This window comes from Taudactylus pleione, unplaced genomic scaffold (assembly GCF_031769625.1).
Source record: "Taudactylus pleione unplaced genomic scaffold, aTauple2 ptg000130l, whole genome shotgun sequence".
Classification (NCBI taxonomy): domain Eukaryota; kingdom Metazoa; phylum Chordata; class Amphibia; order Anura; family Myobatrachidae; genus Taudactylus; species Taudactylus pleione.
The window spans coordinates 2,261,164-2,278,479 of record NW_028284532.1 but is presented as its reverse complement, the minus strand read 5'-3'; the positions used below and the strand labels follow the sequence as shown (position 1 = coordinate 2,278,479).

The following is a 17,316-nucleotide window of genomic DNA, read 5'->3' as shown; positions in this document are numbered from 1 at the left end:
TTACTGAAACAGGCCCTGAATCCAGTAGACTTACCAATAGACGAGATTACTTAAATTGCTGCCAATTTGAGCTATCCTGTCTGCACTATATGAGATGTATAATGCGTTGGTAAAAGAATTGTCAGCAATGTTCTCAGGCTACAGTACATACCTTGATGAAGCATTAAACAGGTTAGTCTACATCAGTGGTTGCCAACCTTAATTGAGGTCTGAGCTACTTTAGTAAAATGAAACCTCTTGAAGAGCTACTAAAATTGTAGAAGAAAAATCTAGCTAATAACCGGACAATTGAAGGTCATTTAAGGAAAATTTAAACAAATGTTTCACATAAAATAACAATGTATTTAATTAATACAGTGATATTGTTGTAGTTTGTAAATAAAATGTAAGCACAGGCACATTTCACTGTTAATTACCGTCTCGATATCGAACTTCGAACATCCAGCACATGCAGGACGATCAGACAACGATATCTGATCATTGTCTGATCACTCCGTGTGTACAGAGCTTATGTGTGTGGCAGCAGTAGGATCTCTAGCCAGGAAACAGGTGCAGCAGTGGTGCTACAGGCCCTCCCATCCCCATTAATACAGTATGAAAATAAAATCTGCTTACATAACAAGTCATAACATACTCCCCTATCATAGTGCCCTCATTATATTAATAATAAGTATTATTGCCCCTTATCCATATTTTTTACTCTCCCGAAATGGCTTGGAGCCTCCCAAAAATCGGGTGGTGCTCCCAACCTCCCAGAAAAGCAGACAAGTCTCCCGGCCGGCTACCCACCCCCAGATATCTCCGCAGCTCCCACACAATGAGGGGCGATTAGGCGATTCGTGCTGAGTCGCATCATCAAGGTAATCTCAGCATTGTGTAGCAGGATGGAGATAAAATGACCTGATCGCATGGTCATGCCCTCTCTGCTCCGTACCTAATGCCGGATAATATTTCCGGCCACGCCCACTAGCCCTCGCCATGCCCCACCCCGCTATACGGACCTGGCTGTCCCCTCCCAGAAGGGGCAGCCAGAATGTTGGCATGCATGCCCTTATCCTTTGGCACCGAGGACCTGTGTGGTTAAGTCCATGTCCAGACATTAAGTAATTTCTACATGATTAGCACTGACTTATGTAAAGAGGTTATTTATAAAGCTTGAAGTGAAGGAGATATACAAGGATTAAAAAGCAGAAAGTTGTTGTCCTCTAATTATGGCACACTATATTACATATAAAACATAACTTTTATTATTTTTCTCAATAAAAAGAAAATTATATACATAAATTTGTTCCAGCGAAATGTTAAAAAATAGTCTCTAGACCAGGGGTCAGGGAACTTTTTTACCTTTTACCCCAAAATATATTTAGATATACCGATGTTACCCCCTTGATTTGAAAGGAAGGAAATCATATAGAAGTGTCTGCATATAATGCCCCTGTAGTAGTGCCCCCATAGTTATTCCCCTGTAGTAGTGCCCCCATATAATGCCCCTGTAGTACTGTCCCCATAGTTATGCCCCTGTAGTAGTGCCCCCATAGTTATGCCCCTGTAGTAGTGCCCCCATATAATGCCTCAGTAGTAGTGCCCCCAGTTATGCCCCTATAGTAGTGCACCCATAGTTATGCCCCTGTAGTAGTGCCCCCATATAATGCCCCTGTAGTAGTGCCCCCATATAATGCCCCTGTAGTAGTGCCCCCATATAATGCCCCTGTAGTAGTGCTCCATATAATGCCCCTGTAGTAGTGCCCCCATATAATGCCCCTGTAGTGCCGCTTGTACAAAAAAACAAACAAAAAAAACACTTACCTTAATCCCCGCTCCTGCATTTGCCGCCGTCCTGCTCGCCCGGCTGCTCCTCGGAACTATGGGAGAGATGTCATGACGTCTCTCCCATAGTGCGCATGGAGAGAGGCGGAAGCTGGAGTTCAGAAGAGAACTCCAGCCTCCGGCTAACGCGGCACTGCAGGGAAGGAGCCGGGCGCCCGCTGGTAATAACATCTCATTCTATATTATAAAATGTTTCATATGCATGCCCGGCTGTCTGTCCATTACCCCCAGGAATTTCATTTTTACCCCATGTGGGGTAATTTACCCCTGTTCCCCGACCACTGCTCTAGACAAAGACAAACATATATAGTGTAGACGTGACACGTAGAATGGAAATGTGCTTAAAAACTTTATGTCCCGCTGTGTACTTATTATAAACCAGCGGTGGCCAACCTGCAGCTCTTCCGTTGTTCTGATGCGGCTCCCCTGACTGACACTGACTGCCTCCTCTGTTCAGAGGAGGCTCGTCCTTTGCTGTAACAGTCTGCTCCGCTCCAGAAGCATGTATGGACGTTGCGGTGATGTCACGCAACAGTGTAAGAGCTTTTGGGGGGTTTTTATTTGTTTTTTTTTTCATTTTATTTGACATGTGGGGGGGGGGGGCTGGAGTGGCCCGTGGAGTGGGAAGGAGTGTGGGGGATGGTGGCTGGACTGGAGTGGCACATGACACATGGACACATGAGGCGCTGCTGTAGTGACACATGGGGGGTTGCTGCAGTGACACATGGGAGGGCTGCTGTTATGACACAAGAGAGGCTGCTGGAGTGACAAATGAGGGTCTGAAATGACACATGGAGGGGCTGGAGTGACGCCAGGGGGGGTTGGATTGCATTATATGAGTCTGTTGTGTGCATGTGCTTTTACATGCTCCTACGAACATCATACCAGGGGCGTGGCATAGCTGACCACAGCCCTTTTTGCATGTGCGCCTTCGGCGTGCGCATGATCTCGACTCTTTGACATACCTACAGATATTTTTGGGCTCTTTGCCTCTGACTGGTTGGCCACCCCTGGTCTAAACTATTTATCATTATACCTTTGTAGTATAGGCTTAAATCGATGCACATGTATTTAGGATCTCCAATTACTCTAATTATTGGGGATATTCTTTATAAATATATGTATATAAATCCCTTTATATTATAGTATCAATGGCTCGTCTTTAGCAACATAAATTGCAAATCCCAATTGCTAAAGACGAGCCATTGATACTGCATAATTAAATGTTGCAATTATGTGTCAATTCCCGGGATTGTTAAAATGTTGCAATTGTTATGTGTCAATTCCCAGGATTGTTCACATAAAATTTTATCCCAGTGACATCTATTCATTCATATTCTCAATTTACGGTCAACTACTAAGGGATTATCTTTAACAAATACAGCAGTAGGAGATCCTACGTACTTTTGTATCACAGTCTATAATATTTAGGCCTCACTGTAGCTTCTGGCAGTTGTAGCAAAAAAGCTCATGTCACAGCATCATGGGCATAACTGCACATGATATTGGGTTGGTAAAAGCATGTAATTTTCCCTTGTAAATTTGTACGTAGCGCCATTTGTGTGTGGAAAGATGACAAGCCTTTTGAAGTCTGGCAAGAGAGGTTATAGGAAGGTCTGTCTTCCTGGGTCAGCCATAAATCTGTCACAATGCATAGGACATAAAATAAATATGTCCGTGGAAATTATAGGACAGCTGGCCAGACCCTTGATAAATCAGTCATTAGGAGCCCTGTGTCCTGTTTGGAGACAGCAATCAAAAGATAGACACTGGTTTTAGCAGTGTGAATTTTGGCACCTAGTCGCAGCCTGCTTCCCATCTTCACAGAGAGCTGAATGTATAATTAATGAACCCCTGCTCATGTGGCCAGGAAACCCTGAGCTTCAGCCAGCTGGACTATCCACTCTGCTGAAAAAGGGTTAAAATCACCCCAGGGAGAGGGGTGGGGGGGTGCCTGGAAAAGCAGACATAAATATGTGACTTAAGCCTAGCTTATTGTTCATCTACATGAGGCTATCGAAGGATACAGATGATCCAGAGTTCATCATTGGGAAGACCTCATCCCAGAACCATTCAATCCAACTGAGTGGTTTGTTTCCCCAATTTGTTATTTTATATTAGTTTTGGAAATTGTAAGTAACTGTGTGATGCTTTTTAACATTCTGATATTCTTTGTAACTTTTTGTACATAAGCTTTTAAGATATTCTTGATTTAAACATTAGTTCTAGTTCTGGATCTGTGTTTTTATGACCCAAGGCCTCATATGGCTCATGTTACCTATTTTTCTAAGTATTGACAATTGTGTATGCAGGTGAGAGAGGAAGCTCACCTTATGCTTTAGCATTAAAGTTTTCTTCTGATGGTGGCAGTTACCAGGTTTAGTTAACCACACGTGCTGAGGTAACTTGTAAAAGTCACTGGTGGCGATTCTCAGATTGGCGTATCTGGAGGGTCAGCTCGCAGGACCGTGACAGCAGTGGTACCCAAACTGGGTGCCGTGGCACCCTGGGTTGCCTTGGGGCACTAGCCGGGGTGCCACGGGTAGGTGGTCCAGAAACCAATCAAATTATTTATGGTCAATGTGTTAGGAAAAGCTAGTGTTAGTACATGCCAATTATAAGATATATGGACAAACGGAGCACAACCCTGTCCACCACCATATAACAGAACCTACAGATGACATAAGCACAATTTACTTAATTTAATAATTTTTGCTAAATTCCTCAATAAGAAACCTTTGGACTAGGGGTGTCATGGAACAAATGCTGCTACTCTAGGGTCCCGTTATTCTAGAAAGTTTGGAAACCACTGGCCTATGGGCTTCACTTTGCAAAATGTAACTGTAGAGGGTTACTCCAGAAACCTCCACAACATACTTACCGACTTTCTGGCCACCCCCTCCGGGAGGGAGCAGCCAGGTTGGTGCAGGAGGGTGCGTGGCGGCAGTGCGGGGGGCGTCGCAGTGTGATTGCGTCATCCTAGCACGCTTTACAATGCCAATATTACCGACATTTTAAAGCAGAGTGCGGGGCTACGATTATGCAATTCTGCACAAATTGTGTCATCACCCCGCCCACACACACACTTTCTCTCGATATGGGGAGCGGGGGGGGGGCAGCAGCCAGGAGCGTATTGGGCCACCAGGAACTCGGGAGAGTTCCCGCTGGGCTGGATCCCTGCGGCTTGCCACCGGACCACCCTTCAATGTTGCGGGGCCGGCTGCTTTGATCGAAGCTCGGCTCCTATCAGGCAGCATTGGCAGTTTGGAGGAGCCCTGGCTGTCTGTAGTAATCTCTGTTAGCTGCACTGCTGAGACTCAGAGACTGCCGGAGAGGAGCCGCAGACAGAATAGGAGGGAGCAGGAGCACCAGAAAGACACTGATTACTGTGAGGCTGCTGCGTGGTGTGCTGCTTGGCTGAAGTGTGTGTGCTCGCTGGAGGACTTTCAAAGGCTCATACACGCCCTATAACTCACTCTGTTTAGGAACAAGTTGTGAGTGGGGCTGGAGGGACAGGTTACAGCATCAGCTACAGTACAGTAAATATAGTGAGTTCGGCTGCCACCTTCCTCCTTCCACCAGAGCTGAATTTAGGACTGTGCCCTGCCCCTGTTACCTCTGTCCTGTCCCTGTTAACCCTGTCCCTTCTGTTCTGGGCCTGTCACATCTGTCCTTGTCCTGTCCCCTCTGTCCTTGCCCTCTCAATGCTGTCCTGTCCCTGTCACCTCTGTCCTTGTCCTGTCCTTTCTATACTGACACCTTGATCCCGTCATCTCTGTCCTGTTCCCACTGTCTGGACCACCAGACATATTGGACAGATATATCTATAGGTGTGTATGCACACTTAAGCTGGCCACACATCTAAAGATTATCTGTCCAGCCAGCCAACTAGTAGATTGGTTGGAATGAAAATCTGGTAAGGAATACAATCTGCAACTTGCTCCCAGACGCTGAAAAATGGACCGAAACTGTTGTATAAACAAATAGTTTAAATCAAACATTTAACAAACTTGTCAGATGACCATTTTCATCTGCTTTCTGGCATTTAGGAGTAAATTTCTGATCATCATTTACTCCCATTCCTTACCAGATTTTCATTCCAACCAATCAACAAGTTGGCTGGTTGGGTGTAAGTTGTTCTAGTGTGTGGCCAGCTTTAGACCAGTTTCACATATGCCGGTTTTGACCGGCCAGGCATGAATCGGGCGGTAGCCATCCAGGTTTTTCCAGGCACTGTGTGCCTTTCACAAGCAGCGGCTTCGAGCCGCTTTGTATGTTTTTTTAAAAAAAAGAAAAACAATTGGGCATGCGCAGCAGCAACTGCTGCCGCTCAAGCCCGGCCGGCAGAAGCCAGTGTGTGTGAAAGGAAACATTTTTTCCTTAACACCACTGTCGTGCAGGGACGGCACAGGCACGGCACGGCACCGTCCTGCACAGTAGATATTTCCGGCTGCAACACGGCGACCGTGCTGTGGCTGTGCCGTGTGACAGGAGCCAGCAGATTCCCTGCATTACTATATTTCACAGCCGGCTAAAAACCGGGCGGCAAAACCGGCAAATGTGAAATAGCTCTTAGGATTAATGGCACAAATATCAGAAAAGTTAAAAGCTGGCATATCAAGGTCAGACAAACCTGGTAGTAAAAAGCGTGTCCAGAGGAGTCACAGATGCAACGCAGCAAAAGACACAAGGAAGGCCAAGGCTCCTTCCTACTCAGAATCAGGCCTTATGAGGAGGGAGAATCCCACCACCTCCACAGACCCCGCCCCTCAACAGACGCGCCCCCATTATGGCTGCTTCCAGAAATTTCCCAGGCTGGTTTTCCATCCCAATCCGCCCCTGGCAGCAGCCAACCCGGGAGAGCTGCCTGCTCTTGCGGGGGGACCAGGAGCACCACAGGATTTTCGGGAGGCTTCTGGCAAAATCAGAAGAGTAGGCACGCATGCTCCACAGCAAAGGCCGCTGCACATGCATGCACAGTAGGTCGCCAGGGTGTCCCAATATAGTAGTGCAGGGACTACTAATGCAATAACGTCACTACTACTAACACACCGCAAGGACAAGATCCTTTCGGAGCCCCTGTCCCTGCATACATTCAGGTAGTAAATAATTTATTATTGCCACAAATAGTGGTGATTGGAGATTACAATTATTAGGTCCAAAACCTGATAGTTGATAAATATGCTCCATAGTATGGATCCAGCTTCTTCAATGTTTAATTGGACAGTTTGTACTGTATTGTAGCTGTACTGTACATAGTATAACCACACTGATCACTGCATTGCTGCTAGGTTTAGAGCTAGCAGACAGCAGAAAGAAAAATGATGGGAGGATTCCCCAGCCAGCCAAATGTCCCTAGTCAGCAAATAGCCGTCATCCCAGTGACGGGAGTAAAGTGCTTTGGTCACACACACACATAGTGCTGGCTGCTTCTTCCTGAATAGTACAAAGATCAGACACGTACAGTGAGCTGGGGAGTCCTCAGGCTACTCCGCTGCTGCACATGTGTGTGTGTGCCGGGGGGAGAGGCCGAGCTCAAGGAGGGTGTGAGCTGACTGGAGTGTCTCCAGCTCCTCTGACTCAAACCTGTTTTAATCTCCTCGCAGTCTCTCTGAAAAATGCAACCACTATTGTTACACTGGTAAAGTTTCACTTCCTGGCTCGACTTCATCTCCACATTATTACTTTTATTTAACGCCCACTTCTCTTACTCCTTGCTGGTCTTTTTATCTTTCTTTTGTTTTGTTGCCACATCCTGTCTGCAAAAAAAGAGATAGAAGAGAGAAGACAGTTGTTGCAGGGTAGAGACCCCCCTAAAGTGCTTGGAGCCAGGTAAATGAGGATCTATCTGTATCATGCTGCTTGTTGTGTTGTACAAGGTGGGAGTGTCTGTTCTGTAGCTGCAGATCACCATTAAAAATGGATTTTGGCCAATATCATGATATTTCTATATTACTGTATTGTTGCACTGACAGAGGGGCGTTGGTGGTATCCCTGTCTCTTGCAGGGCAGTTCATGTAATCGTGCATTCATTGCAGACATCTGGTTTAACCAAGCTAGTCATAAACACTGCTCAAGAAGGATTGTGGATTGTTTATGAAGTCAGAATGCTGCAGTGTAAGGGGGGCATACATGCATTGTAGATGTTAAAACATCATTCCTATGTCTGTGTTTTCAAGTTTTTTTTCTTCTAAAGGTAACAGCATGTGTGTGTTAGTTATGTGAGTTTGCACATATGAAGTTCCTGCACAAATAGCAGCAGATTTGTGTGGTTTGACAGAAGTAAACGACCTATGGCTCTCTAACTGCTATGGCACTGCAAATACCAGCATGCCCTGTCAGCAGAGGTTGCTTAACAGTTCTGTAATGCATTGCCAGTTTTATGTGAAAATGAAAAGTCCAAATAGAGTTGGCATGCTAAAATGTTGTTACATATTGGACTAATTGCACTTTGTCAATTATCATTTAGATTAGTGTGGATCACTTGATTGTCACATTGTACAGACCAGCTGTTATTGCATAAGGACATATTTGCTGTTCCCTGTTTATGATTACTTACTTTTGACATTAATTAGTAGTTGCACCTCCTGAAACTTTCACAATTTTGCCTACATCTATTATACATTTAGGGGCCTATTTATCAACCCTTTTTTTATTTCATATAATTATGTAGAAACTGCAATTGCTATGTACTAACAGCCTAATGCACGTGATTTAACAGAAATCTCCTACAGCAGGCTACTTAGTGCTGCAGATTGCAGTCCTCATTATTTAGAATGGGGACTACGGTTTGGCCCCTATGTACCAAACTCCGTAACGTGAATCTTAAGCTGGGCACACACTGATAGATATATTGCCCGTTCCATTGAACGGGCGATGTATCTATAGTGCATTGCCAGATGTGTACAGCGGATTGGTCTGTGAACACTGTCGTTCACTTCACACACATATACCCGATCTGCTGTGCAGCACAGCAGATGACCGATATATCTTTCAGATATATTGGCTATCTGCTGGTGTGTACGGGCGGCCTGCCGATCACCAGTACACATGCTGCAGCACCCGAAGGTGATTGACAGCTCAACTGGGTGAAAATATCTGTTACGCAACTAACTGATAATCGCGGCCTCTTAATTTTTACAGAGAACCTCATACTAGTTATTCTGATGCCATATTTCTTGCTGTACTACATGTATATAGTGCATTGCACACCAAAAAATTAAAAACAAGTTTCCCTAGGAGAGCATTAAATCCAGCTCCCTCTTTAATGCAGTGATTCAGATTAATGTTTCAGAAAGCAAGTCGGGATGTTCGAGTAGTGCTAGTACCAGCTTCCTTTATACTTTACAGATCTCCTCCTGTGGGAAGATAAAGCCAGACTAGGAGAGAGCATAGCACATAATAAGAACACAAGATTTGTGGGTCTATATATCAAGACCCCTTGTAAATGGAGATTTTCTATTGCAGTGATAGAAAATCATTGTTCTTGCAATTTATCAAAATAGTCCAGTGGTCCTCAGGACCTCACACAGTTCACGATTTCCAGGTCACCCAGCATGTGCACAGGTGTATTCATTACTCACTGACACATTTTAAAAGATCCACAGGTGGAGCTAATTATATCACTTGTGATTCTGTGAGGAGACATGGAAAACATGCACTGTTTGGGGTCCTGAGGACCGAGTTTAAGAACCTGTGAAATAATCAATAGGACAGTTCATAGATAGATGTTCAATAGATGTTCATCTACCCAATGACACTGGGTGGCATCGGTAAGAATAGTCTTACCACTTGCCAAGCCAATCAGCTGTCAATCAGCACATACACGAGCTGGCTTCCAAGCTCCCACATGTGCACTAGAACTGAAGCCTGCTGTGGCTTCCAGTTCCAGATTAAAAAACCAAGATATAGATAATATATATAACAGTATTTAACAGTAAAGCATTTTTTTCCAGTGGGCACCCCCAAAAAATATAATTTCAGGTAATCTGAGGTCAGCGGCAATACTTGTACTGCCACTGTCCAAGATACATAGGCTTCGTGCATGGGTTATCATTGCAGGACACCCTAGTGAAGACTTGTACCGGTGAGGAGTGCTTTGATATATACAACCTTTAATGTTATTTCTTGGATTAACAGGATTACATTTTTCCCCCATGGTGCATAAGGTTCTACGGAGTAAAGCGCTAAAAACATATCGGGGAATCTGATGACAGATTCTATTTAATTTTGTATTTTGTCTAGTAAGATTAATTAGCAGGATGCTCCTCCGCTCCTATTGTTTCCTTGTTACCCTATTCAGAGATACTGGCATGTTACTGCTCAAATCACGTATCGGGCTTATAACCTTGTGCCAGTTTCCCAGGCACTGTAATGTAATCCGGTCATGCTGCAGCGCTTGCCCTGATAATATCCCCGCAGCGTGGCAAGGGTGTCTCATCTGTAGGTGTGCTTCCTGCAGCTGGCCCTGCTTGTGTTCTGTAATCCTCTTTCTTTTCCTAAAATGGGTGTCAATGAAAATGTGTATTTGCAGGAGCATTATCATATAAGGATTTGTCTCTTGCTTTTTTGTGTTTTTTCTTTCAATATTTTTTGTACAATTTTAGTCATAAAGAACCGTGGTGCATTTGCACACACTAGCCTAGAGTACAGTATGGACAGTTGTACATATGCCTGTGACACAAAAATATTTGACTATTAAATGATGTACAAATTGAACACATAAGAGAATACAATAGCATGTACAATGCAAAATATGTTTATTAGTATTTAACTGCTAGAATTGAGATGTTGCATAAATATATGAATTACTACCATACTTGCCTACTTTTGAAAAAGCTTTTCCGGGAGATTGTGATAGCAGCACCTATGAGCGCGATGTACTGCTACACCAGAGAGGCGTGTCATAAAATTGCTTTATATCTGAATGTAAATGAGTCCCAAAGCAATTAGTAAGATCTACTTGTTGATGAAAACACACTGATACTCATAAAATGCATGTAGCCATAGGGAACATTGGGCCTGATTCAGACCCGCTCGCAAGTGGGTCGATGGTCCCCCACTGCACACGCCGAAGCCGGCTCCAGCGTGCGCTTGCGCGAGACCCGGCCAGCGCAGGGCGCTCCGTCGCTACTGGTCTCGCACCAAAGCGGGGCAGCTGTCGATGGTGATTGACAGCTTGCCCCTTTTTGGGGGCAAGCGGGGGGGGGGGGTGGCTAGGCAAACAGAGACATTCCTGCAGGAACGCATGTCGTTTGTGGACGGCCCTAATGACATCAGTAGGTGGACTTCCTGCTCTAATAAAGCAGGAAGTCCACTGGGGCTTGCGGCCACGAGACCCTACCACAAGGGTCTCGTTGCAAGCCCGATGGTCGCGATGGTCTTGACCCATTACTTTTGGCCCCTTAAAAAGTGGGAGGCACATATAGAAACCGTTGCAATTCCTACACCATTCACCTGATTTGGATATAATTACCCTCAAATTAAATCGGAAAGTCTGCAGTTAAAGCACATCTTGTTTGTTTAATTTCAAAGCCATTGTGGTGATGAATAGAGGCCAAAATATGAAAATTCTGTCAATGTCCCAATATTTATGCACCTGACCTGTATATTTACAAAAAATTATAAGGACACCTCGTCTCAGGTAAATGAGTGGTAACACTGCACTTAATATAGCGTTACCGCTAGGCTGTTTTAGCAGGGTGCCACGCCCCACCTGATTTCAAATCGGCAAAATGTGCCCTCTCCTTATGGCGGTGCCTTGCTGAAACAGCCTGATGGGTGCCTCCCCTCCTGTGGACCTCAGTGTCCCACGTTTGAGAAAAGTTGTGGTGCAGCGCTCTCCGCTGGTGAATAGTTGCCGTGCGCATGCGCACTGCATCTTTTCAGAGTGAGTGGAGACCTTGGGTGCAGCCCAGCATATCTGTAAGTGCTACAGTAGGTATACCCCCCAAGAGTGATAAAAGGGGGAGCGTCTTAAGGACACACCCCCTTTTCTTGTGGCCATATGGGCTGCCATCAGAGATTGTGGGGCAGATAGCTTCATGTGTAAGGTGTGTGTGACCGCCATGTGATAGGTTTGAGTCCTGGATATGAAAGTATTTTGAAATGTGTGTGTTACATAAAAGAGGATGTGACTGAAGGTTCTTGCGTAAATGGCCAGATGGAGGGGGGGGGGGTCAGCCGGGGAGGAGATAGGGGCAGCCTATCGCCTTTTCTTTTATCCCCAGATGCTGTTGATAAAAGAAAAGGAAACTGTAGGGAGAATGATTATAAACAGAAAATTGACAGGCCTGAACAGCGCCCCCTGCCCTGCAGTGCGATGTGCCATGGAATATGTCGCACCACCCTAGTTACGGCCCTACATAGCACTTCCCCAGATCTGTATGGGAGAACTTCAAGAAATATCTATTGAAACGCTCGGATAGAGTAATGTAGGGTACACACTTGAACGATGTTAGAAGCGACGTCCGAGTTAACGTTGTAAGAAACGATGCACAACAATGATATTATGCACTCACACTTGCCAATCTGCTGCACAAGAGCCCATAAAAATATTCCTGCAGCCAATATAATGGGGCTGATTCAGAGATGTACACAATGCCGGTGATTTACGCAGTTGAGCGTTTATCCGTGAAACTTGACGCATGAGTAGTGTGACTCAGACGCATGCGTCAAGTTTCATTTTCGTTGTCACTCGCAGTGAGAATTTATTCACAAACAGTGGCGTGAGTTCTTTCCAGACGCCCGGAGGCAAGTTATCATTTAGTGTCCCCCTATCCCCCATATTTACAGCTCTAAGTGGGGTGAATATATTGTGGGTGATGGAGGAGATGCCCCTTCAGTGCTGGCGCCTGGCGGCAGGTGTCTCCATTGTCTCCCATAGTTCTGCCCCTTTTCACAATGTGTTTGACAGACAGGGACCATTTGTGGATGGCAATGGGGGGAGTGGTAACTGAAATACAGATTTGTTGCGACCGTTTTCAGAGCGTGTCTCTGTATGCAGTTATAATGGATCTGGCGTCTCAGTTCCCACGCACACTCTGCATGACCATAGAGTTAATCAGCAGTCCGATAATCGACTGATCTGCGACCGAAGCTGTGTTTTTGGACGCAGTTGCTTGAATTTGCAAACCAACTGGTGGGCATCTTAATAAAAATCCTGGCGGTTGAGAGTTTTGCATAATTTTGCATAGCCGCTGTGTACACATTAGCGTACATCTCTGAATCCGGTCCATTGTGCAGTTGTTTGGTCGTCTGTACATACAACAAAATGTGGATGACATATCTCAACGATATATCGCATCTGCCGTACAGCGCGGTGATGTGAAGTATCAGTAAAATACGTTCTTCGTAGATGTATTGAATGTTCACACTTACAGATGCTTGTGACTATAGTTGATCGGCTGTATGAATTATATATCGTTGTGTACCCAGCAATAGACCTTCTGCTCCGGAAGCTGGCTCTCCAATTCAGATAGCAGGTTAGTCCTGTGCTGGACATGGAGGTGGGGGGAGCGCCACATTGACTAAGAAGGTGTTGTCCAAATGGATTACCAGTGTAAGGCCTCTATAGGATCAATATGACTGTAAAGCTGGATATACACGTAAAGATTTTCTGTCCAACCATCCAACTAGTTGATTGGTTGGAATGAAAATCTGGTAAGGTATGAAAGCAAATGACAATCAGCAATTTGCTCCCAAATGCTGGAAAATGGACAAAAACTGTTGTTTGAACAAATTGTTTAGATCAAACATTTAACAAACTTGTCTGATGACCATTTTCATCTGTTTTCTGGCATTTAGGAGCAAATTGCTGATTATTTACTCCTATACATTACCAGATCTTCATTCCAACCAATCAGCTAGTTGGATGGTTGGACAGAAAATCTTTACGTGTGTATGCAGCTTTATAGTGACAGACTTGCTGGAGATCCCATTTACTAAAGCCTGCTCTTTGTGTTTAGACCTTATAATCTTGCCTCACTTTGTCACAGGTGGTACAAGAAATGTAATTCTTGAATAGACAGGGAACCATCTGTATAAAATATACAATGCAAGATAAGAATCATGATATATGCTTTATGTCTTTAGTGAACCTTTAATGCCAGAAATGGCCATGTTCAGATGGTAGATGTATAAACTACACTCTGGGTAAATATTAAATGCAATGTATTGTCAAGGAAATGTCAATGTTGGGCGGCAACGACTAGCAAATATGAGATTGATTCATCGATAGATAAGACCAGTAGTGTGCAGTAGCCTTGGTTAGGTCTCAGCCTGCTAAAGAAGATTACAGAGAATGTGTCAGTGGAGTAGTGATGATGTGTTCCGATATACAGAACAAAAGTTTTGGACCCAACCGTCGATGGGTTGTTAGCTGTTGTGCACCCCCCTCCCCTTTCCCGTCTCACCCCCAACCGGTATTTCCACCTGTCACATATGACCCACAAATAATATAGCTTTCTTAGGTGCACATGTGTTTTTGTTTTGGCTTGAAAAGTATTTATTTGTAATTGTGTGAGAACGTCCATAGTGTATGACCTTATTGTACTCTGATTCCCCCTTTCCCGGTAAAATCAGAGAGAAGCATAGGAGACCTGTATGTAACTTCCTGTCAGCATGTATAAGTGAGTCCATGGTAAACTGGATTTACTCGTTTTCAGTGGCTCTAACACTCCTGGAGGTTGGGTAGACCGATTGGAATTTTTTTTTACTGTAGAAGGTCTTAATTATAAATGACGAAGAGAGTTCTACTCTTATTTTCTAGCCCTATAACTAGTAAATCGTCTATAAATGTATTATTTATTAATTGACACCCCTACATTGAGGAATTAGGCAATAAAATGTTGGGGTAAATGGCTGGCACTGTGATAGGCATTGTTTGACAGTATTTTTGTCATAAATTGAAAACTATTTTGCTTTATAGTATTTAGGCTTTTCTCTTTCCTCCACTAGGGGGCACTGGAGGTTGCTTACACTGGGGTATAGAGGCGTGGATAATCGGAGCTGGCACTTTAAATAATTTAGAAGTGTGAAGCTCCTCCCTCTCTATGCCCCATCAGCCCTCAGTTTAGAAAGTGTTCCAAACGGATCTAATCACAATCTGCTGTGCTCCAGCAAGACACTTGATTTTATTTTATTATTTTATTTATTCTTTTATTACATCTTTTACACCGTTTTGGAGGTACCCTTCGCCTCCTCTCTAAAGGTGGGGTCCGGGTACCTGGTGCCCTGTTATTCCCCTCTGGGTTAACAGGAAGGAGTGTGCAGTGCTTATCCAAAAGCAACTTGCAGCTCCTTAACGCCAAAACAGCACTTCTACACACTGAGAAGAAACCAGCTGTCACAGAAGTGCTGTTCAGAGGGAAGCCGTCCAGGGGAGCGCAGTGAGTACATACACTGCATATCCCCCGTCTCCTGCCCCGCTGCCAGCATTTAGAGAGCGCTATAGTGCTGCTCCTTAATTTCTACATCTCCCCTCTCCCCGCTGATGAGCGCTGCTCGCGGCTCCTACTCAGTGGGGCTTACAGCAGGGGGAGGCGATTACTGCAGCGTGTGCAGCCAATTTCAAGCCCTTAGGGAAGGGGGCGGAGCCTAACAGTGAGGGCTCCCTAGGGTAGTGGGGCCGGTGCCATCGCACAGGGAATCACATGTCAGGGAGCACTGTTTGGGCCTGTCAAATTTCTGATTCTTATCATTCTTGCTTGTAGCTTCCTCTTATTTTATCCCCAGCATCTCCTGGCCTCCCCTATCTCTTCCCTGGCCCTTCCCCATGAGGCCATTCCCCTTTTTTGGGTGCATTATGTCCCTTTGAAAAATGAGGGGGGCGCCACTGCTCTTTCTGGCATAGGGCACCAAAAAGTCTAGTTACGGCTCTGGCTGTGAGTAATTCTCTGGGGTGTAAGTACACGGAATCTTATTGGGGGAAGGGATTGTATCTCAGTGTAAGTCAGAGGTGCTCACACGCAAGCAAGAGGCGGCAAAGGTAGAGGTCAGCCACACATTGTTGCATGTCGACAGGAGTCTAAACCAGCTGAGAAACAGGTGGTATGATGGTCTACCGCCCCACCTAGGGGTCTCCTGCAGTGGGAGCCAGTTTATAAAAAAAAATAAAAAAAATGTCAACAAGCAGTATCTCGGTTCTTCACTACTAGTCTGCCAATACCTGCAGACAAGGTCAGGGTTCTACAGGAGGCTATCCAGTCTCTACTAGTATCATCGGTGCTAGTTCCGGAACATCAACGAGGTATGGGATTTTACTCGAACCTGTTTGTAGTAACCAAACCGGAAGGAAATCGGTCAGGCCCATCTTTAACCACAAATCCCTGGATATCAAGGATGCCTATCTTCATGTTCCCATTTGGGAAGCACATCAGGCCTTCTTGCATTTTGCCATATTGCAAAATCACTTCCAATTTCGGGCATTGTCGTTCGGGTTATCCTCGGCTCCACCCATTTTCACCAAACTCATGTCAGTCATGATTGCTCTCCTTCGGTCATCGGGAGTGAACATAATCCCTTATTTGGACAACCTGTTACTCTAGGCTCCATCAGTATCCCTTCTATCAGACCATGCCTTGCTGACATATCACACCGTAATGGAAGGCGGGGAGAGGGGGTGGCTGGGCAAACGGAGGCGTTCCTGCAGGAATGCCTGCCGTTTGTGGGCGGCCGTACTGACATCACTCGTGATGTCAGTAGGTGGACTTCCTGCTCTATTAGAGCAGGAAGTCCATTGGGGCTTGCGACCATGAGACCCTACCGTAATGGTCTCGTCGCAAGCCCGATGGCTGCGATGGTCTTGACCATCGCGACCATCACCTGGCCGCACGCATAAGCTGTGGGTGGTCACCTACAGCTATGCGAGTGGCCAGGAGGCCGCAACATAAAAAATAAGCGCCCGCCCTGATTAAGATCGTGAGCTCGCTTTTTGCAAGCGGCTCTGAATCAGGCCCTCAGAGCGATTTACAATGCTCTGATAGAAGCAACAGAGTTTCTGAAGACTCGTCCGGTAAGAGTTCAGTCCGACAACGCAACGGCCTTTGCTCACATCAACCGCCAGGGTGGGACTCAAAGTCGCATCGCCATGCGAGAAGTAAATCAGATTCTCCGGTGGGCCGAGAATCAGTTAGTAATCCTGTCGGAGGTATTCATCCCGGGAGTGGACAACTGTGAAGCAGATTACCTAAGTCGCCAGGACATCCATCCCGGGGAACGGAAGCTTCATACAGATGAGTTCAACGCGCTGATATGCTGATAGGGGTGTCCTCAGGTGGACCTCATTGCGTCACGTTTGAATCATCAGCTCCCAGTATACGTGTCAAGAACTCGAGATCCGCAGGCGGAGGCAGTAGACAGCTCTGTGAATCTACGACTTTGTTTACCTGTTTCCGTCCAATTCCACTTCTCCCTCGTCTTCTAAAATGAATAAAACACGAGTCAACCTCTTTCTTTCTCGTGACTCTGAATTGGCCTCGGAGAAGTTGG

General features: G+C 45.4%; 1 protein-coding gene across 3 annotated transcripts in view; it reads left to right on the top strand.

Moving 5' to 3' along the window:
• The first annotated feature begins 7,234 nt into the window (after nucleotides 1-7,234).
• Nucleotides 7,235-17,316, top strand: part of DGKA (diacylglycerol kinase alpha) — a 170,290-nt gene continuing 160,208 nt past the window's right edge. Inside the window, exons 1-2 of one of the 3 annotated variants that reach the window (XM_088473074.1) lie at nucleotides 7,235-7,468; nucleotides 7,599-7,659. The gene's annotated coding sequence lies outside the window, so the exon portion shown is untranslated. Of the gene's footprint in view, nucleotides 7,660-7,957; nucleotides 8,024-17,316 lie in introns of those variants that run through there. The other 2 variants (XM_088473073.1, XM_088473075.1) reach the window with 2 other exon arrangements.